Source organism: Ammospiza caudacuta, chromosome 21 (assembly GCF_027887145.1).
Source record: "Ammospiza caudacuta isolate bAmmCau1 chromosome 21, bAmmCau1.pri, whole genome shotgun sequence".
Taxonomy (NCBI): Eukaryota; Metazoa; Chordata; class Aves; order Passeriformes; family Passerellidae; genus Ammospiza; species Ammospiza caudacuta.
Window position 1 is genome coordinate 12,326,854 of NC_080613.1, and position 19,004 is coordinate 12,345,857.

A 19,004-nucleotide genomic window follows, 5' to 3' on the forward strand; every position below is an offset into this window, starting at 1 on the left:
TTTTAAAATCAGGAAGCCCTGAGTTCCAGGAACACTGGAGCTGTGAAAGGCATCCAAAAGGGAGTGCAAAAGTGCCACAACATGGCTGCTTTGACGGCTTTTTGCTTGGCAAGAAGCCTAACACCAGGCTGATTTCCCTTCCCAGGGTTACTGTTAGGCTTAGGCCTAGGGCTAATATTTTTAAAACTAGGAAGCCCTGGGCTCCAGGCACACTGCAGCTGTTCAAGGCATCCCAAGGGGAGTACAAAAGTGCAACAACATGGCAGCTTTCACAGCTTTTTCCTTGGCACCATCCCTATACCTAGGCTGATTTATCTGCCTAGGGTTAGGGTTAGGGTTCAGCCTAGGGCTTGGATTTCTTTAACCAGGAAGCCCTGAGTTCCAGGCTTACTTCATCTGCCAAAGGCATCCCAAAGGGAGTGCAGAAGTGCCACAACATGGCTGCTTTCACGGCTTTTTCCTTGGCAAGAAGCCTAACACCAGGCTGATTTCCCTTCCCAGGGTTACTGTTAGGCTTAGGCCTAGGGGTAGGATTTTTAAAACTAGGAAGCCCTGGGCTCCAGGCACACTGCAGCTGTTCAAGGCATCCCAAGGGGAGTACAAAAGTGCAACAACATGGCAGCTATCACAGCTTTTTCCTTGGCACCATCCCTATACCTAGGCTGATTTATCTGCCTAGGGTTAGGGTTAGGGTTCAGCCTAGGGCTTGGATTTCTTTAACCAGGAAGCCCTGAGTTCCAGGCTTACTTCATCTGCCAAAGGCATCCCAAAGGGAGTGCAGAAGTTCCACAACATGGCTGCTTTCACGGCTTTTCCCTTAGGAAGAACCCTAATACCTGGCTGATTTACCTTCCTAGGGTTACTGTTAGGCTTAGGCCTAGGACTTTTAAAACCAGGAAGCCCTGGGCTCCAGGCACACTGCAGCTGCAAAAGGCATCCCAAGGGGAGCGCAAAAGTGACGCAACTTGGCTGCCACCACTGATATTTCCATGAGACCATCCCGAATCATAGGCTGATTTTCCTTCCTAGGGTTAAGGTTTGAGTTACGCCTAGGGTAAGGGTTCTATTAACCAGAAAGCCCTGAGTTCCAAGAACACAGCAGCTGCGAAGGACTAGCCAAGAAGAGCGCAAAAGTACCACAACATGCCTGCCTCCACAGCTTTTTCCTTGGGGACATGCCTAATTCCTGGCTGATTTGCCTTTCTCGTCATAGGCTTGGGGTGGGGCCTAGGGCTAGGATTTTTAAAATCAGGAAGCCCTGAGTTCCAGGAACACTGGAGCTGTGAAAGGCATCCAAAAGGGAGTGCAAAAGTGCCACAACATGGCTGCTTTCACGGCTTTTTCCTTGGCAAGAAGCCTAACACCAGGCTGATTTACCTTCCCAGGGTTACTGTTAGGCTTAGGCCTAGGGCTAGGATTTTTAAAACTAGGAAGCCCTGGGCTCCAGGCACACTGCAGCTGTTCAAGGCATCCCAAGGGGAGTACAAAAGTGCAACAACATGGCAGCTTTCACAGCTTTTTCCTTGGCACCATCCCTATACCTAGGCTGATTTATCTGCCTAGGGTTAGGGTTAGGCTTCAGCCTAGGGCTTGGATTTCTTTAACCAGGAAGCCCTGAGTTCCAGGCTTACTTCATCTGCCAAAGGCATCCCAAAGGGAGTGCAGAAGTGCCACAACATGGCTGCTTTCACGGCTTTTCCCTTAGGAAGAACCCTAATACCCGGCTGATTTACCTTCCTAGGGTTACTGTTAGGCTTAGGCCTAGGACTTTTAAAACCAGGAAGCCCTGGGCTCCAGGCACACTGCAGCTGCGAAAGGCATCCCAAGGGGAGCGCAAAAGTGACGCAACTTGGCTGCCACCACTGATATTTCCATGAGACCATCCCGAATCATAGGCAGATTTTCCTTCCTAGGGTTAAGGTTTGAGTTACGCCTAGGGTAAGGGTTCTATTAACCAGAAAGCCCTGAGTTCCAAGAACACAGCAGCTGCGAAGGACTAGCCAAGAAGAGCGCAAAAGTACCACAACATGCCTGCCTCCACAGCTTTTTCCTTGGGGACATGCCTAATTCCTGGCTGATTTGCCTTTCTCGTCTTAGGGTTGGGGTTCGGCCTAGGGCTAGGGTTTTTAAAATCAGGAAGCCCTGAGTTCCAGGCACACTGGAGCTGTGAAAGGCATCCAAAAGGGAGTGCAAAAGTGCCACAACATGGCTGCTTTCACGGCTTTTTCCTTGGCAAGAAGCCTAACACCAGGCTGATTTGCCTTCCCAGGGTTACTGTTAGGCTTAGGCCTAGGGCTAGGATTTTTAAAACTAGGAAGCCCTTAGCTCCAGGCACACTGCAGCTGTTCAAGGCATCCCAAGGGGAGTACAAAAGTGCAACAACATGGCAGCTTTCACAGCTTTTTCCTTGGCACCATCCCTATACCTAGGCTGATTTATCTGCCTAGGGTTAGGGTCAGGCTTCAGCCTAGGGCTTGGATTTCTTTAACCAGGAAGCCCTGAGTTCCAGGCTTACTTCATCTGCCAAAGGCATCCCAAAGGGAGTGCAGAAGTGCCACAACATGGCTGCTTTCACGGCTTTTTCCTTGGCAAGAAGCCTAACACCAGGCTGATTTACCTTCCCAGGGTTACTGTTAGGCTTAGGCCTAGGGCTAGGATTTTTAAAACTAGGAAGCCCTTAGCTCCAGGCACACTGCAGCTGTTCAAGGCATCCCAAGGGGAGTACAAAAGTGCAACAACATGGCAGCTTTCACAGCTTTTTCCTTGGCACCATCCCTATACCTAGGCTGATTTATCTGCCTAGGGTTAGGGTTAGGCTTCAGCCTAGGGCTTGGATTTCTTTAACCAGGAAGCCCTGAGTTCCAGGCTTACTTCATCTGCCAAAGGCATCCCAAAGGGAGTGCAGAAGTGCCACAACATGGCTGCTTTCACGGCTTTTCCCTTAGGAAGAACCCTAATACCCGGCTGATTTACCTTCCTAGGGTTACTGTTAGGCTTAGGCCTAGGACTTTTAAAACCAGGAAGCCCTGGGCTCCAGGCACACTGCAGCTGCGAAAGGCATCCCAAGGGGAGCGCAAAAGTGACGCAACTTGGCTGCCACCACTGATATTTCCATGAGACCATCCCGAACCATAGGCTGATTTTCCTTCCTAGGCTTAAGGTTTGAGTTACGCCTAGGGTAAGGGTTCTATTAACCAGAAAGCCCTGAGTTCCAAGAACACAGCAGCTGCGAAGGACTAGCCAAGAAGAGCGCAAAAGTACCACAACATGCCTGCCTCCACAGCTTTTTCCTTGGGGACATGCCTAATTCCTGGCTGATTTGCCTTTCTCGTCTTAGGGTTGGGGTTCGGCCTAGGGCTAGGGTTTTTAAAATCAGGAAGCCCTGAGTTCCAGGCACACTGGAGCTGTGAAAGGCATCCAAAAGGGAGTGCAAAAGTGCCACAACATGGCTGCTTTCACGGCTTTTTCCTTGGCAAGAAGCCTAACACCAGGCTGATTTCCCTTCCCAGGGTTACTGTTAGGCTTAGGCCTAGGGCTAGGATTTTTAAAACTAGGAAGCCCTTAGCTCCAGGCACACTGCAGCTGTTCAAGGCATCCCAAGGGGAGTACAAAAGTGCAACAACATGGCAGCTTTCACAGCTTTTTCCTTGGCACCATCCCTATACCTAGGCTGATTTATCTGCCTAGGGTTAGGGTTAGGGTTCAGCCTAGGGCTTGGATTTCTTTAACCAGGAAGCCCTGAGTTCCAGGCTTACTTCATCTGCCAAAGGCATCCCAAAGGGAGTGCAGAAGTGCCACAACATGGCTGCTTTCACGGCTTTTTCCTTGGCAAGAAGCCTAACACCAGGCTGATTTACCTTCCCAGGGTTACTGTTAGGCTTAGGCCTAGGGGTAGGATTTTTAAAACTAGGAAGCCCTGGGCTCCAGGCACACTGCAGCTGTTCAAGGCATCCCAAGGGGAGTACAAAAGTGCAACAACATGGCAGCTATCACAGCTTTTTCCTTGGCACCATCCCTATACCTAGGCTGATTTATCTGCCTAGGGTTAGGGTTAGGCTTCAGCCTAGGGCTTGGATTTCTTTAACCAGGAAGCCCTGAGTTCCAGGCTTACTTCATCTGCCAAAGGCATCCCAAAGGGAGTGCAGAAGTGCCACAACATGGCTGCTTTCATGGCTTTTCCCTTAGGAAGAACCCTAATACCCAGCTGATTTACCTTCCTAGGGTTACTGTTAGGCTTAGGCCTAGGACTTTTAAAACCAGGAAGCCCTGGGCTCCAGGCACACTGCAGCTGCGAAAGGCATCCCAAGGGGAGCGCAAAAGTGACGCAACTTGGCTGCCACCACTGCTATTTCCATGAGACCATCCCGAATCATAGGCTGATTTTCCTTCCTAGGGTTAAGGTTTGAGTTACGCATATGGTAAGGGTTCTATTAACCAGAAAGCCCTGAGTTCCAAGAACACAGCAGCTGCGAAGGACTAGCCAAGAAGAGCGCAAAAGTACCACAACATGCCTGCCTCCACAGCTTTTTCCTTGGGGACATGCCTAATTCCTGGCTGATTTGCCTTTCTCGTCATAGGGTTGGGGTTCGGCCTAGGGCTAGGATTTTTAAAATCAGGAAGCCCTGAGTTCCAGGAACACTGGAGCTGTGAAAGGCATCCAAAAGGGAGTGCAAAAGTGCCACAACATGGCTGCTTTCACGGCTTTTTCCTTGGCAAGAAGCCTAACACCAGGCTGATTTACCTTCCCAGGGTTACTGTTAGGCTTAGGCCTAGGGCTAGGATTTTTAAAACTAGGAAGCCCTTAGCTCCAGGCACACTGCAGCTGTTCAAGGCATCCCAAGGGGAGTACAAAAGTGCAACAACATGGCAGCTTTCACAGCTTTTTCCTTGGCACCATCCCTATACCTAGGCTGATTTATCTGCCTAGGGTTAGGGTTAGGCTTCAGCCTAGGGCTTGGATTTCTTTAACCAGGAAGCCCTGAGTTCCAGGCTTACTTCATCTGCCAAAGGCATCCCAAAGGGAGTGCAGAAGTGCCACAACATGGCTGCTTTCACGGCTTTTTCCTTGGCAAGAAGCCTAACACCAGGCTGATTTACCTTCCCAGGGTTACTGTTAGGCTTAGGCCTAGGGCTAGGATTTTTAAAACTAGGAAGCCCTTAGCTCCAGGCACACTGCAGCTGTTCAAGGCATCCCAAGGGGAGTACAAAAGTGCAACAACATGGCAGCTTTCACAGCTTTTTCCTTGGCACCATCCCTATACCTAGGCTGATTTATCTGCCTAGGGTTAGGGTTAGGCTTCAGCCTAGGGCTTGGATTTCTTTAACCAGGAAGCCCTGAGTTCCAGGCTTACTTCATCTGCCAAAGGCATCCCAAAGGGAGTGCAGAAGTGCCACAACATGGCTGCTTTCACGGCTTTTCCCTTAGGAAGAACCCTAATACCCGGCTGATTTACCTTCCTAGGGTTACTGTTAGGCTTAGGCCTAGGACTTTTAAAACCAGGAAGCCCTGGGCTCCAGGCACACTGCAGCTGCGAAAGGCATCCCAAGGGGAGCGCAAAAGTGACGCAACTTGGCTGCCACCACTGATATTTCCATGAGACCATCCCGAATCATAGGCTGATTTTCCTTCCTAGGGTTAAGGTTTGAGTTACGCCTAGGGTAAGGGTTCTATTAACCAGAAAGCCCTGAGTTCCAAGAACACAGCAGCTGCGAAGGACTAGCCAAGAAGAGCGCAAAAGTACCACAACATGCCTGCCTCCACAGCTTTTTCCTTGGGGACATGCCTAATTCCTGGCTGATTTGCCTTTCTCGTCTTAGGGTTGGGGTTCGGCCTAGGGCTAGGGTTTTTAAAATCAGGAAGCCCTGAGTTCCAGGCACACTGGAGCTGTGAAAGGCATCCAAAAGGGAGTGCAAAAGTGCCACAACATGGCTGCTTTCACGGCTTTTTCCTTGGCAAGAAGCCTAACACCAGGCTGATTTCCCTTCCCAGGGTTACTGTTAGGCTTAGGCCTAGGGCTAGGATTTTTAAAACTAGGAAGCCCTTAGCTCCAGGCACACTGCAGCTGTTCAAGGCATCCCAAGGGGAGTACAAAAGTGCAACAACATGGCAGCTTTCACAGCTTTTTCCTTGGCACCATCCCTATACCTAGGCTGATTTATCTGCCTAGGGTTAGGGTTAGGGTTCAGCCTAGGGCTTGGATTTCTTTAACCAGGAAGCCCTGAGTTCCAGGCTTACTTCATCTGCCAAAGGCATCCCAAAGGGAGTGCAGAAGTGCCACAACATGGCTGCTTTCACGGCTTTTTCCTTGGCAAGAAGCCTAACACCAGGCTGATTTACCTTCCCAGGGTTACTGTTAGGCTTAGGCCTAGGGGTAGGATTTTTAAAACTAGGAAGCCCTGGGCTCCAGGCACACTGCAGCTGTTCAAGGCATCCCAAGGGGAGTACAAAAGTGCAACAACATGGCAGCTATCACAGCTTTTTCCTTGGCACCATCCCTATACCTAGGCTGATTTATCTGCCTAGGGTTAGGGTTAGGCTTCAGCCTAGGGCTTGGATTTCTTTAACCAGGAAGCCCTGAGTTCCAGGCTTACTTCATCTGCCAAAGGCATCCCAAAGGGAGTGCAGAAGTGCCACAACATGGCTGCTTTCATGGCTTTTCCCTTAGGAAGAACCCTAATACCCAGCTGATTTACCTTCCTAGGGTTACTGTTAGGCTTAGGCCTAGGACTTTTAAAACCAGGAAGCCCTGGGCTCCAGGCACACTGCAGCTGCGAAAGGCATCCCAAGGGGAGCGCAAAAGTGACGCAACTTGGCTGCCACCACTGCTATTTCCATGAGACCATCCCGAATCATAGGCTGATTTTCCTTCCTAGGGTTAAGGTTTGAGTTACGCATATGGTAAGGGTTCTATTAACCAGAAAGCCCTGAGTTCCAAGAACACAGCAGCTGCGAAGGACTAGCCAAGAAGAGCGCAAAAGTACCACAACATGCCTGCCTCCACAGCTTTTTCCTTGGGGACATGCCTAATTCCTGGCTGATTTGCCTTTCTCGTCATAGGGTTGGGGTTCGGCCTAGGGCTAGGATTTTTAAAATCAGGAAGCCCTGAGTTCCAGGAACACTGGAGCTGTGAAAGGCATCCAAAAGGGAGTGCAAAAGTGCCACAACATGGCTGCTTTCACGGCTTTTTCCTTGGCAAGAAGCCTAACACCAGGCTGATTTCCCTTCCCAGGGTTACTGTTAGGCTTAGGCCTAGGGCTAGGATTTTTAAAACTAGGAAGCCCTTAGCTCCAGGCACACTGCAGCTGTTCAAGGCATCCCAAGGGGAGTACAAAAGTGCAACAACATGGCAGCTTTCACAGCTTTTTCCTTGGCACCATCCCTATACCTAGGCTGATTTATCTGCCTAGGGTTAGGGTTAGGGTTCAGCCTAGGGCTTGCATTTCTTTAACCAGGAAGCCCTGAGTTCCAGGCTTACTTCATCTGCCAAAGGCATCCCAAAGGGAGTGCAGAAGTGCCACAACATGGCTGCTTTCACGGCTTTTCCCTTAGGAAGAACCCTAATACCCGGCTGATTTACCTTCCTAGGGTTACTGTTAGGCTTAGGCCTAGGACTTTTAAAACCAGGAAGCCCTGGGCTCCAGGCACACTGCAGCTGCGAAAGGCATCCCAAGGGGAGCGCAAAAGTGACGCAACTTGGCTGCCACCACTGATATTTCCATGAGACCATCCCGAACCATAGGTTGATTTTCCTTCCTAGGGTTAAGGTTTGAGTTACGCCTAGGGTAAGGGCTCTATTAACCAGAAAGCCCTGAGTTCCAAGAACACAGCAGCTGCGAAGGACTAGCCAAGAAGAGCACCAAAGTACCACAACATGCCTGCCTCCACAGCTTTTTCCTTGGGGACATGCCTAATTCCTGGCTGATTTGCCTTTCTCGTCTTAGGGTTGGGGTTCGGCCTAGGGCTAGGGTTTTTAAAATCAGGAAGCCCTGAGTTCCAGGCACACTGGAGCTGTGAAAGGCATCCAAAAGGGAGTGCAAAAGTGCCACAACATGGCTGCTTTCACGGCTTTTTCCTTGGCAAGAAGCCTAACACCAGGCTGATTTCCCTTCCCAGGGTTACTTTTAGGCTTAGGCCTAGGGCTAGGATTTTTAAAACTAGGAAGCCCTTAGCTCCAGGCACACTACAGCTGTTCAAGGCATCCCAAGGGGAGTACAAAAGTGCAACAACATGGCAGCTTTCACAGCTTTTTCCTTGGCACCATCCCTATACCTAGGCTGATTTATCTGCCTAGGGTTAGGGTTAGGGTTCAGCCTAGGGCTTGGATTTCTTTAACCAGGAAGCCCTGAGTTCCAGGCTTACTTCATCTGCCAAAGGCATCCCCAAGGGAGTGCAGAAGTGCCACAACATGGCTGCTTTCACGGCTTTTTCCTTGGCAAGAAGCCTAACACCAGGCTGATTTACCTTCCCAGGGTTACTGTTAGGCTTAGGCCTAGGGCTAGGATTTTTAAAACTAGGAAGCCCTTAGCTCCAGGCACACTGCAGCTGTTCAAGGCATCCCAAGGGGAGTACAAAAGTGCAACAACATGGCAGCTATCACAGCTTTTTCCTTGGCACCATCCCTATACCTAGGCTGATTTATCTGCCTAGGGTTAGGGTTAGGCTTCAGCCTAGGGCTTGGATTTCTTTAACCAGGAAGCCCTGAGTTCCAGGCTTACTTCATCTGCCAAAGGCATCCCAAAGGGAGTGCAGAAGTGCCACAACATGGCTGCTTTCACGTCTTTTCCCTTAGGAAGAACCCTAATACCCGGCTGATTTACCTTCCTAGGGTTACTGTTAGGCTTAGGCCTAGGACTTTTAAAACCAGGAAGCCCTGGGCTCCAGGCACACTGCAGCTGCGAAAGGCATCCCAAGGGGAGCGCAAAAGTGACGCAACTTGGCTGCCACCACTGATATTTCCATGAGACCATCCCGAATCATAGGCTGATTTTCCTTCCTAGGGTTAAGGTTTGAGTTACGCATATGGTAAGGGTTCTATTAACCAGAAAGCCCTGAGTTCCAAGAACACAGCAGCTGCGAAGGACTAGCCAAGAAGAGCGCAAAAGTACCACAACATGCCTGCCTTCACAGCTTTTTCCTGGGGACATGCCTAATTCCTGGCTGATTTGCCTTTCTCGTCATAGGGTTGGGGTTCGGCCTAGGGCTAGGATTTTTAAAATCAGGAAGCCCTGAGTTCCAGGCACACTGGAGCTGTGAAAGGCATCCAAAAGGGAGTGCAAAAGTGCCACAACATGGCTGCTTTCACGGCTTTTTCTTTGGCAAGAAGCCTAACACCAGGCTGATTTACCTTCCCAGGGTTACTGTTAGGCTTAGGCCTAGGGCTAGGATTTTTGAAACTAGGAAGCCCTGGCCTCCAGGCACACTGCAGCTGTTCAAGGCATCCCAAGGGGAGTACAAAAGTGCAACAACATGGCAGCTTTCACAGCTTTTTCCTTGGCACCATCCCTATACCTAGGCTGATTTATCTGCCTAGGGTTAGGGTTAGGCTTCAGCCTAGGGCTTGGATTTCTTTAACCAGGAAGCCCTGAGTTCCAGGCTTACTTCATCTGCCAAAGGCATCCCAAAGGGAGTGCAGAAGTGCCACAACATGGCTGCTTTCACGGCTTTTCCCTTAGGAAGAACCCTAATACCCGGCTGATTTACCTTCCTAGGGTTACTGTTAGGCTTAGGCCTAGGACTTTTAAAACCAGGAAGCCCTGGGCTCCAGGCACACTGCAGCTGCAAAAGGCATCCCAAGGGGAGCGCAAAAGTGACGCAACTTGGCTGCCACCACTGATATTTCCATGAGACCATCCCGAACCATAGGTTGATTTTCCTTCCTAGGGTTAAGGTTTGAGTTACGCCTAGGGTAAGGGCTCTATTAACCAGAAAGCCCTGAGTTCCAAGAACACAGCAGCTGCGAAGGACTACCCAAGAAGAGCGCAAAAGTACCACAACATGCCTGCCTCCACAGCTTTTTCCTTGGGGACATGCCTAATTCCTGGCTGATTTGCCTTTCTCGTCTTAGGGTTGGGGTTCGGCCTAGGGCTAGGATTTTTAAAATCAGGAAGCCCTGAGTTCCAGGCACACTGGAGCTGTGAAAGGCATCCAAAAGGGAGTGCAAAAGTGCCACAACATGGCTGCTTTCACGGCTTTTTCCTTGGCAAGAAGCCTAACACCAGGCTGATTTACCTTCCCAGGGTTACTGTTAGGCTTAGGCCTGGGGCTAGGATTTTTAAAACTAGGAAGCCCTTAGCTCCAGGCACACTGCAGCTGTTCAAGGCATCCCAAGGGGAATACAAAAGTGCAAACACATGGCAGCTTTCACAGCTTTTTCCTTGGCCCCATCCCTATACCTAGGCTGATTTATCTGCCTAGGGTAAGGGTTAGGGTTCAGCCTAAGCTTGGATTTCTTTAACCAGGAAGCCCTGGGCTCCAGGCACACTGCAGCTGTTCAAGGCATCCCAAGGGGAGTACAAAAGTGCAACAACATGGCAGCTATCACAGCTTTTTCCTTGGCACCATCCCTATACCTAGGCTGATTTATCTGCCTAGGGTTAGGGTTAGGCTTCAGCCTAGGGCTTGGATTTCTTTAACCAGGAAGCCCTGAGTTCCAGGCTTACTTCATCTGCCAAAGGCATCCCAAAGGGAGTGCAGAAGTGCCACAACATGGCTGCTTTCATGGCTTTTCCCTTAGGAAGAACCCTAATACCCGGCTGATTTACCTTCCTAGGGTTACTGTTAGGCTTAGGCCTAGGACTTTTAAAACCAGGAAGCCCTGGGCTCCAGGCACACTGCAGCTGCGAAAGGCATCCCAAGGGGAGCGCAAAAGTGACGCAACTTGGCTGCCACCACTGCTATTTCCATGAGACCATCCCGAATCATAGGCTGATTTTCCTTCCTAGGGTTAAGGTTTGAGTTACGCATATGGTAAGGGTTCTATTAACCAGAAAGCCCTGAGTTCCAAGAACACAGCAGCTGCGAAGGACTAGCCAAGAAGAGCGCAAAAGTACCACAGCATGCCTGCCTCCACAGCTTTTTCCTTGGGGACATGCCTAATTCCTGGCTGATTTGCCTTTCTCGTCATAGGGTTGGGGTTCGGCCTAGGGCTAGGATTTTTAAAATCAGGAAGCCCTGAGTTCCAGGCACACTGGAGCTGTGAAAGGCATCCAAAAGGGAGTGCAAAAGTGCCACAACATGGCTGCTTTCACGGCTTTTTCCTTGGCAAGAAGCCTAACACCAGGCTGATTTCCCTTCCCAGGGTTACTGTTAGGCTTAGGCCTAGGGCTAGGATTTTTAAAACTAGGAAGCCCTTAGCTCCAGGCACACTGCAGCTGTTCAAGGCATCCCAAGGGGAGTACAAAAGTGCAACAACATGGCAGCTTTCACAGCTTTTTCCTTGGCACCATCCCTATACCTAGGCTGATTTATCTGCCTAGGGTTAGGGTTAGGCTTCAGCCTAGGGCTTGCATTTCTTTAACCAGGAAGCCCTGAGTTCCAGGCTTACTTCATCTGCCAAAGGCATCCCAAAGGGAGTGCAGAAGTGCCACAACATGGCTGCTTTCACGGCTTTTCCCTTAGGAAGAACCCTAATACCCGGCTGATTTACCTTCCTAGGGTTACTGTTAGGCTTAGGCCTAGGACTTTTAAAACCAGGAAGCCCTGGGCTCCAGGCACACTGCAGCTGCGAAAGGCATCCCAAGGGGAGCGCAAAAGTGACGCAACTTGGCTGCCACCACTGATATTTCCATGAGACCATCCCGAACCATAGGTTGATTTTCCTTCCTAGGGTTAAGGTTTGAGTTACGCCTAGGGTAAGGGCTCTATTAACCAGAAAGCCCTGAGTTCCAAGAACACAGCAGCTGCGAAGGACTAGCCAAGAAGAGCACCAAAGTACCACAACATGCCTGCCTCCACAGCTTTTTCCTTGGGGACATGCCTAATTCCTGGCTGATTTGCCTTTCTCGTCTTAGGGTTGGGGTTCGGCCTAGGGCTAGGGTTTTTAAAATCAGGAAGCCCTGAGTTCCAGGCACACTGGAGCTGTGAAAGGCATCCAAAAGGGAGTGCAAAAGTGCCACAACATGGCTGCTTTCACGGCTTTTTCCTTGGCAAGAAGCCTAACACCAGGCTGATTTCCCTTCCCAGGGTTACTGTTAGGCTTAGGCCTAGGGCTAGGATTTTTAAAACTAGGAAGCCCTTAGCTCCAGGCACACTACAGCTGTTCAAGGCATCCCAAGGGGAGTACAAAAGTGCAACAACATGGCAGCTTTCACAGCTTTTTCCTTGGCACCATCCCTATACCTAGGCTGATTTATCTGCCTAGGGTTAGGGTTAGGCTTCAGCCTAGGGCTTGGATTTCTTTAACCAGGAAGCCCTGAGTTCCAGGCTTACTTCATCTGCCAAAGGCATCCCAAAGGGAGTGCAGAAGTGCCACAACATGGCTGCTTTCACGGCTTTTCCCTTAGGAAGAACCCTAATACCCGGCTGATTTACCTTCCTAGGGTTACTGTTAGGCTTAGGCCTAGGACTTTTAAAACCAGGAAGCCCTGGGCTCCAGGCACACTGCAGCTGCAAAAGGCATCCCAAGGGGAGCGCAAAAGTGACGCAACTTGGCTGCCACCACTGATATTTCCATGAGACCATCCCGAACCATAGGTTGATTTTCCTTCCTAGGGTTAAGGTTTGAGTTACGCCTAGGGTAAGGGCTCTATTAACCAGAAAGCCCTGAGTTCCAAGAACACAGCAGCTGCGAAGGACTAGCCAAGAAGAGCGCAAAAGTACCACAACATGCCTGCCTTCACAGCTTTTTCCTTGGGGACATGCCTAATTCCTGGCTGATTTGCCTTTCTCGTCATAGGGTTGGGGTTCGGCCTAGGGCTAGGATTTTTAAAATCAGGAAGCCCTGAGTTCCAGGCACACTGGAGCTGTGAAAGGCATCCAAAAGGGAGTGCAAAAGTGCCACAACATGGCTGCTTTCACGGCTTTTTCTTTGGCAAGAAGCCTAACACCAGGCTGATTTACCTTCCCAGGGTTACTGTTAGGCTTAGGCCTAGGGCTAGGATTTTTGAAACTAGGAAGCCCTGGGCTCCAGGCACACTGCAGCTGTTCAAGGCATCCCAAGGGGAGTACAAAAGTGCAACAACATGGCAGCTTTCACAGCTTTTTCCTTGGCACCATCCCTATACCTAGGCTGATTTATCTGCCTAGGGTTAGGGTTAGGCTTCAGCCTAGGGCTTGGATTTCTTTAACCAGGAAGCCCTGAGTTCCAGGCTTACTTCATCTGCCAAAGGCATCCCAAAGGGAGTGCAGAAGTGCCACAACATGGCTGCTTTCCCGGCTTTTCCCTTAGGAAGAACCCTAATACCCGGCTGATTTACCTTCCTAGGGTTACTGTTAGGCTTAGGCCTAGGACTTTTAAAACCAGGAAGCCCTGGGCTCCAGGCACACTGCAGCTGCAAAAGGCATCCCAAGGGGAGCGCAAAAGTGATGCAACTTGGCTGCCACCACTGATATTTCCATGAGACCATCCCGAACCATAGGTTGATTTTCCTTCCTAGGGTTAAGGTTTGAGTTACGCCTAGGGTAAGGGCTCTATTAACCAGAAAGCCCTGAGTTCCAAGAACACAGCAGCTGCGAAGGACTAGCCAAGAAGAGCGCAAAAGTACCACAACATGCCTGCCTCCACAGCTTTTTCCTTGGGGACATGCCTAATTCCTGGCTGATTTGCCTTTCTCGTCTTAGGGTTGGGGTTCGGCCTAGGGCTAGGATTTTTAAAATCAGGAAGCCCTGAGTTCCAGGAACACTGGAGCTGTGAAAGGCATCCAAAAGGGAGTGCAAAAGTGCCACAACATGGCTGCTTTCACGGCTTTTTCCTTGGCAAGAAGCCTAACACCAGGCTGATTTACCTTCCCAGGGTTACTGTTAGGCTTAGGCCTAGGGCTAGGATTTTTAAAACTAGGAAGCCCTTAGCTCCAGGCACACTGCAGCTGTTCAAGGCATCCCAAGGGGAGTACAAAAGTGCAACAACATGGCAGCTTTCACAGCTTTTTCCTTGGCACCATCCCTATACCTAGGCTGATTTATCTGCCTAGGGTTAGGGTTAGGCTTCAGCCTAGGGCTTGGATTTCTTTAACCAGGAAGCCCTGAGTTCCAGGCTTACTTCATCTGCCAAAGGCATCCCAAAGGGAGTGCAGAAGTGCCACAACATGGCTGCTTTCACGGCTTTTCCCTTAGGAAGAACCCTAATACCCGGCTGATTTACCTTCCTAGGGTTACTGTTAGGCTTAGGCCTAGGACTTTTAAAACCAGGAAGCCCTGGGCTCCAGGCACACTGCAGCTGCGAAAGGCATCCCAAGGGGAGCGCAAAAGTGACGCAACTTGGCTGCCACCACTGATATTTCCATGAGACCATCCCGAACCATAGGCTGATTTTCCTTCCTAGGGTTAAGGTTTGAGTTACGCCTAGGGTAAGGGCTCTATTAACCAGAAAGCCCTGAGTTCCAAGAACACAGCAGCTGCGAAGGACTAGCCAAGAAGAGCGCAAAAGTACCACAACATGCCTGCCTCCACAGCTTTTTCCTTGGGGACATGCCTAATTCCTGGCTGATTTGCCTTTCTCGTCATAGGGTTGGGGTTCGGCCTAGGGCTAGGATTTTTAAAATCAGGAAGCCCTGAGTTCCAGGCACACTGGAGCTGTGAAAGGCATCCAAAAGGGAGTGCAAAAGTGCCACAACATGGCTGCTTTCACGGCTTTTTCTTTGGCAAGAAGCCTAACACCAGGCTGATTTACCTTCCCAGGGTTACTGTTAGGCTTAGGCCTAGGGCTAGGATTTTTAAAACTAGGAAGCCCTTAGCTCCAGGCACACTGCAGCTGTTCAAGGCATCCCAAGGGGAGTACAAAAGTGCAACAACATGGCAGCTTTCACAGCTTTTTCCTTGGCACCATCCCTATACCTAGGCTGATTTATCTGCCTAGGGTTAGGGTTAGGGTTCAGCCTAGGGCTTGGATTTCTTTAACCAGGAAGCCCTGAGTTCCAGGCTTACTTCATCTGCCAAAGGCATCCCAAAGGGAGTGCAGAAGTGCCACAACATGGCTGCTTTCACGGCTTTTCCCTTAGCAAGAACCCTAATACCCGGCTGATTTACCTTCCTAGGGTTACTGTTAGGCTTAGGCCTAGGACTTTTAAAACCAGGAAGCCCTGGGCTCCAGGCACACTGCAGCTGCGAAAGGCATCCCAAGGGGAGCGCAAAAGTGACGCAACTTGGCTGCCACCACTGATATTTCCATGAGACCATCCCGAACCATAGGTTGATTTTCCTTCCTAGGGTTAAGGTTTGAGTTACGCCTAGGGTAAGGGCTCTATTAACCAGAAAGCCCTGAGTTCCAAGAACACAGCAGCTGCGAAGGACTAGCCAAGAAGAGCGCAAAAGTACCACAACATGCCTGCCTCCACAGCTTTTTCCTTGGGGACATGCCTAAGTCCTGGCTGATATGCCTTTCTCGTCTTAGGGTTGGGGTTCGGCCTAGGGCTAGGATTTTTAAAATCAGGAAGCCCTGAGTTCCAGGCACACTGGAGCTGTGAAAGGCATCCAAAAGGGAGTGCAAAATGCCACAACATGGCTGCTTTCACGGCTTTTTCCTTGGCAAGAAGCCTAACACCAGGCTGATTTACCTTCCCAGGGTTACTGTTAGGCTTAGGCCTAGGGCTAGGATTTTTAAAACTAGGAAGCCCTCGGCTCCAGGCACACGGCAGCTGTTCAAGGCATCTCAAGGGGAGTACAAAAGTGCAACAACATGGCAGCTTTCACAGCTTTTTCCTTGGCACCATCCCTATACCTAGGCTGATTTATCTGCCTAGGGTTAGGGTTAGGGTTCAGCCTAGGGCTTGGATTTCTTTAACCAGGAAGCCCTGAGTTCCAGGCTTACTTCATCTGCCAAAGGCATCCCAAAGGGAGTGCAGAAGTGCCACAACATGGCTGCTTTCACGGCTTTTCCCTTAGGAAGAACCCTAATACCCGGCTGATTTACCTTCCTAGGGTTACTGTTAGGCTTAGGCCTAGGACTTTTAAAACCAGGAAGCCCTGGGCTCCAGGCACACTGCAGCTGCAAAAGGCATCCCAAGGGGAGCGCAAAAGTGACGCAACTTGGTTGCCACCACTGATATTTCCATGAGACCATCCCGAACCATAGGTTGATTTTCCTTCCTAGGGTTAAGGTTTGAGTTACGCCTAGGGTAAGGGCTCTATTAACCAGAAAGCCCTGAGTTCCAAGAACACAGCAGCTGCGAAGGACTAGCCAAGAAGAGCGCAAAAGTAGCACAACATGCCTGCCTCCACAGCTTTTTCCTTGGGGACATGCCTAATTCCTGGCTGATTTGCCTTTCTCGTCTTAGGGTTGGGGTTCGGCCTAGGGCTAGGGTTTTTAAAATCAGGAAGCCCTGAGTTCCAGGCACACTGGAGCTGTGAAAGGCATCCAAAAGGGAGTGCAAAAGTGCCACAACATGGCTGCTTTCACGGCTTTTTCCTTGGCAAGAAGCCTAACACCAGGCTGATTTACCTTCCCAGGGTTACTGTTAGGCTTAGGCCTAGGGCTAGGATTTTTAAAACTAGGAAGCCCTTAGCTCCAGGCACACTGCAGCTGTTCAAGGCATCCCAAGGGGAGTACAAAAGTGCAACAACATGGCAGCTTTCACAGCTTTTTCCTTGGCACCATCCCTATACCTAGGCTGATTTATCTGCCTAGGGTTAGGGTTAGGCTTCAGCCTAGGGCTTGGATTTCTTTAACCAGGAAGCCCTGAGTTCCAGGCTTACTTCATCTGCCAAAGGCATCCCAAAGGGAGTGCAGAAGTGCCACAACATGGCTGCTTTCATGGCTTTTCCCTTAGGAAGAACCCTAATACCCGGCTGATTTACCTTCCTAGGGTTACTGTTAGGCTTAGGCCTAGGACTTTTAAAACCAGGAAGCCCTGGGCTCCAGGCACACTGCAGCTGCAAAAGGCATCCCAAGGGGAGCGCAAAAGTGACGCAACTTGGCTGCCACCACTGATATTTCCATGAGACCATCCCGAACCATAGGTTGATTTTCCTTCCTAGGGTTAAGGTTTGAGTTACGCCTAGGGTAAGGGCTCTATTAACCAGAAAGCCCTGAGTTCCAAGAACACAGCAGCTGCGAAGGACTAGCCAAGAAGAGCGCAAAAGTACCACAACATGCCTGCCTCCACAGCTTTTTCCTTGGGGACATGCCTAATTCCTGGCTGATTTGCCTTTCTCGTCTTAGGGTTGGGGTTCGGCCTAGGGCTAGGATTTTTAAAATCAGGAAGCCCTGAGTTCCAGGCACACTGGAGCTGTGAAAGGCATCCAAAAGGGAGTGCAAAAGTGCCACAACATGGCTGCTTTCACGGCTTTTTCCTTGGCAAGAAGCCTAACACCAGGCTGATTTACCTTCCCAGGGTTACTGTTAGGCTTAGGCCTAGGGCTAGGATTTTTAAAACTAGGAAGCCCTTAGCTCCAGGCACACTGCAGCTGTTCAAGGCATCCCAAGGGGAGTACAAAAGTGCAACAACATGGCAGCTTTCACAGCTTTTTCCTTGGCACCATCCCTATACCTAGGCTGATTTATCTGCCTAGGGTTAGGGTTAGGCTTCAGCCTAGGGCTTGGATTTCTTTAACCAGGAAGCCCTGAGTTCCAGGCTTACTTCATCTGCCAAAGGCATCCCAAAGGGAGTGCAGAAGTGCCACAACATGGCTGCTTTCACGGCTTTTCCCTTAGGAAGAACCCTAATACCCGGCTGATTTGCCTTCCTAGGGTTACTGTTAGGCTTAGGCCTAGGACTTTTAAAACCAGGAAGCCCTGGGCTCCAGGCACACTGCAGCTGCGAAAGGCATCCCAAGGGGAGCGCAAAAGTGACGCAACTTGGCTGCCACCACTGATATTTCCATGAGACCATCCCGAACCATAGGCTGATTTTCCTTCTTAGGGTTAAGGTTTGAGTTACGCCTAGGGTAAGGGTTCTATTAACCAGAAAGCCCTGAGTTCCAAGAACACAGCAGCTGCGAAGGACTAGCCAAGAAGAGCGCAAAAGTACCACAACATGCCTGCCTCCACAGCTTTTTCCTTGGGGACATTCCTAATTCCTGGCTGATTTGCCTTTCTCGTCTTAGGGTTGGGGTTCGGCCTAGGGCTAGGATTTTTAAAATCAGGAAGCCCTGAGTTCCAGGCACACTGGAGCTGTGAAAGGCATCCAAAAGGGAGTGCAAAAGTGCCACAACATGGCTGCTTTCACGGCTTTTTCCTTGGCAAGAAGCCTAACACCAGGCTGATTTGCCTTCCCAGGGTTACTGTTAGGCTTAGGCCTAGGGCTAGGATTTTTAAAACTAGGAAGCCCTTAGCTCCAGGCACACTGCAGCTGTTCAAGGCATCCCAAGAGGAGTACAAAAGTGCAACAACATGGCAGCTTTCACAGCTTTTTCCTTGGCACCATCCCTATACCTAGGCTGATTTATCTGCCTAGGGTTAGGGTTAGCGTTCAGCCTAGGGCTTGGATTTCTTTAACCAGGAAGCCCTGAGTTCCAGGCTTACTTCATCTGCCAAAGGCATCCCAAAGGGAGTGCAGAAGTGCCACAACATGGCTGCTTTCATGGCTTTTCCCTTAGGAAGAACCCTAATACCCGGCTGATTTACCTTCCTAGGGTTACTGTTAGGCTTAGGCCTAGGACTTTTAAAACCAGGAAGCCCTGGGCTCCAGGCACACTGCAGCTGCGAAAGGCATCCCAAGGGGAGCGCAAAAGTGACGCAACTTGGCTGCCACCACTGATATTTCCATGAGACCATCCCGAACCATAGGCTGATTTTCCTTCCTAGGCTTAAGGTTTGAGTTACGCCTAGGGTAAGGGCTCTATTAACCAGAAAGCCCTGAGTTCCAAGAACACAGCAGCTGCGAAGGACTAGCCAAGAAGAGCGCAAAAGTAC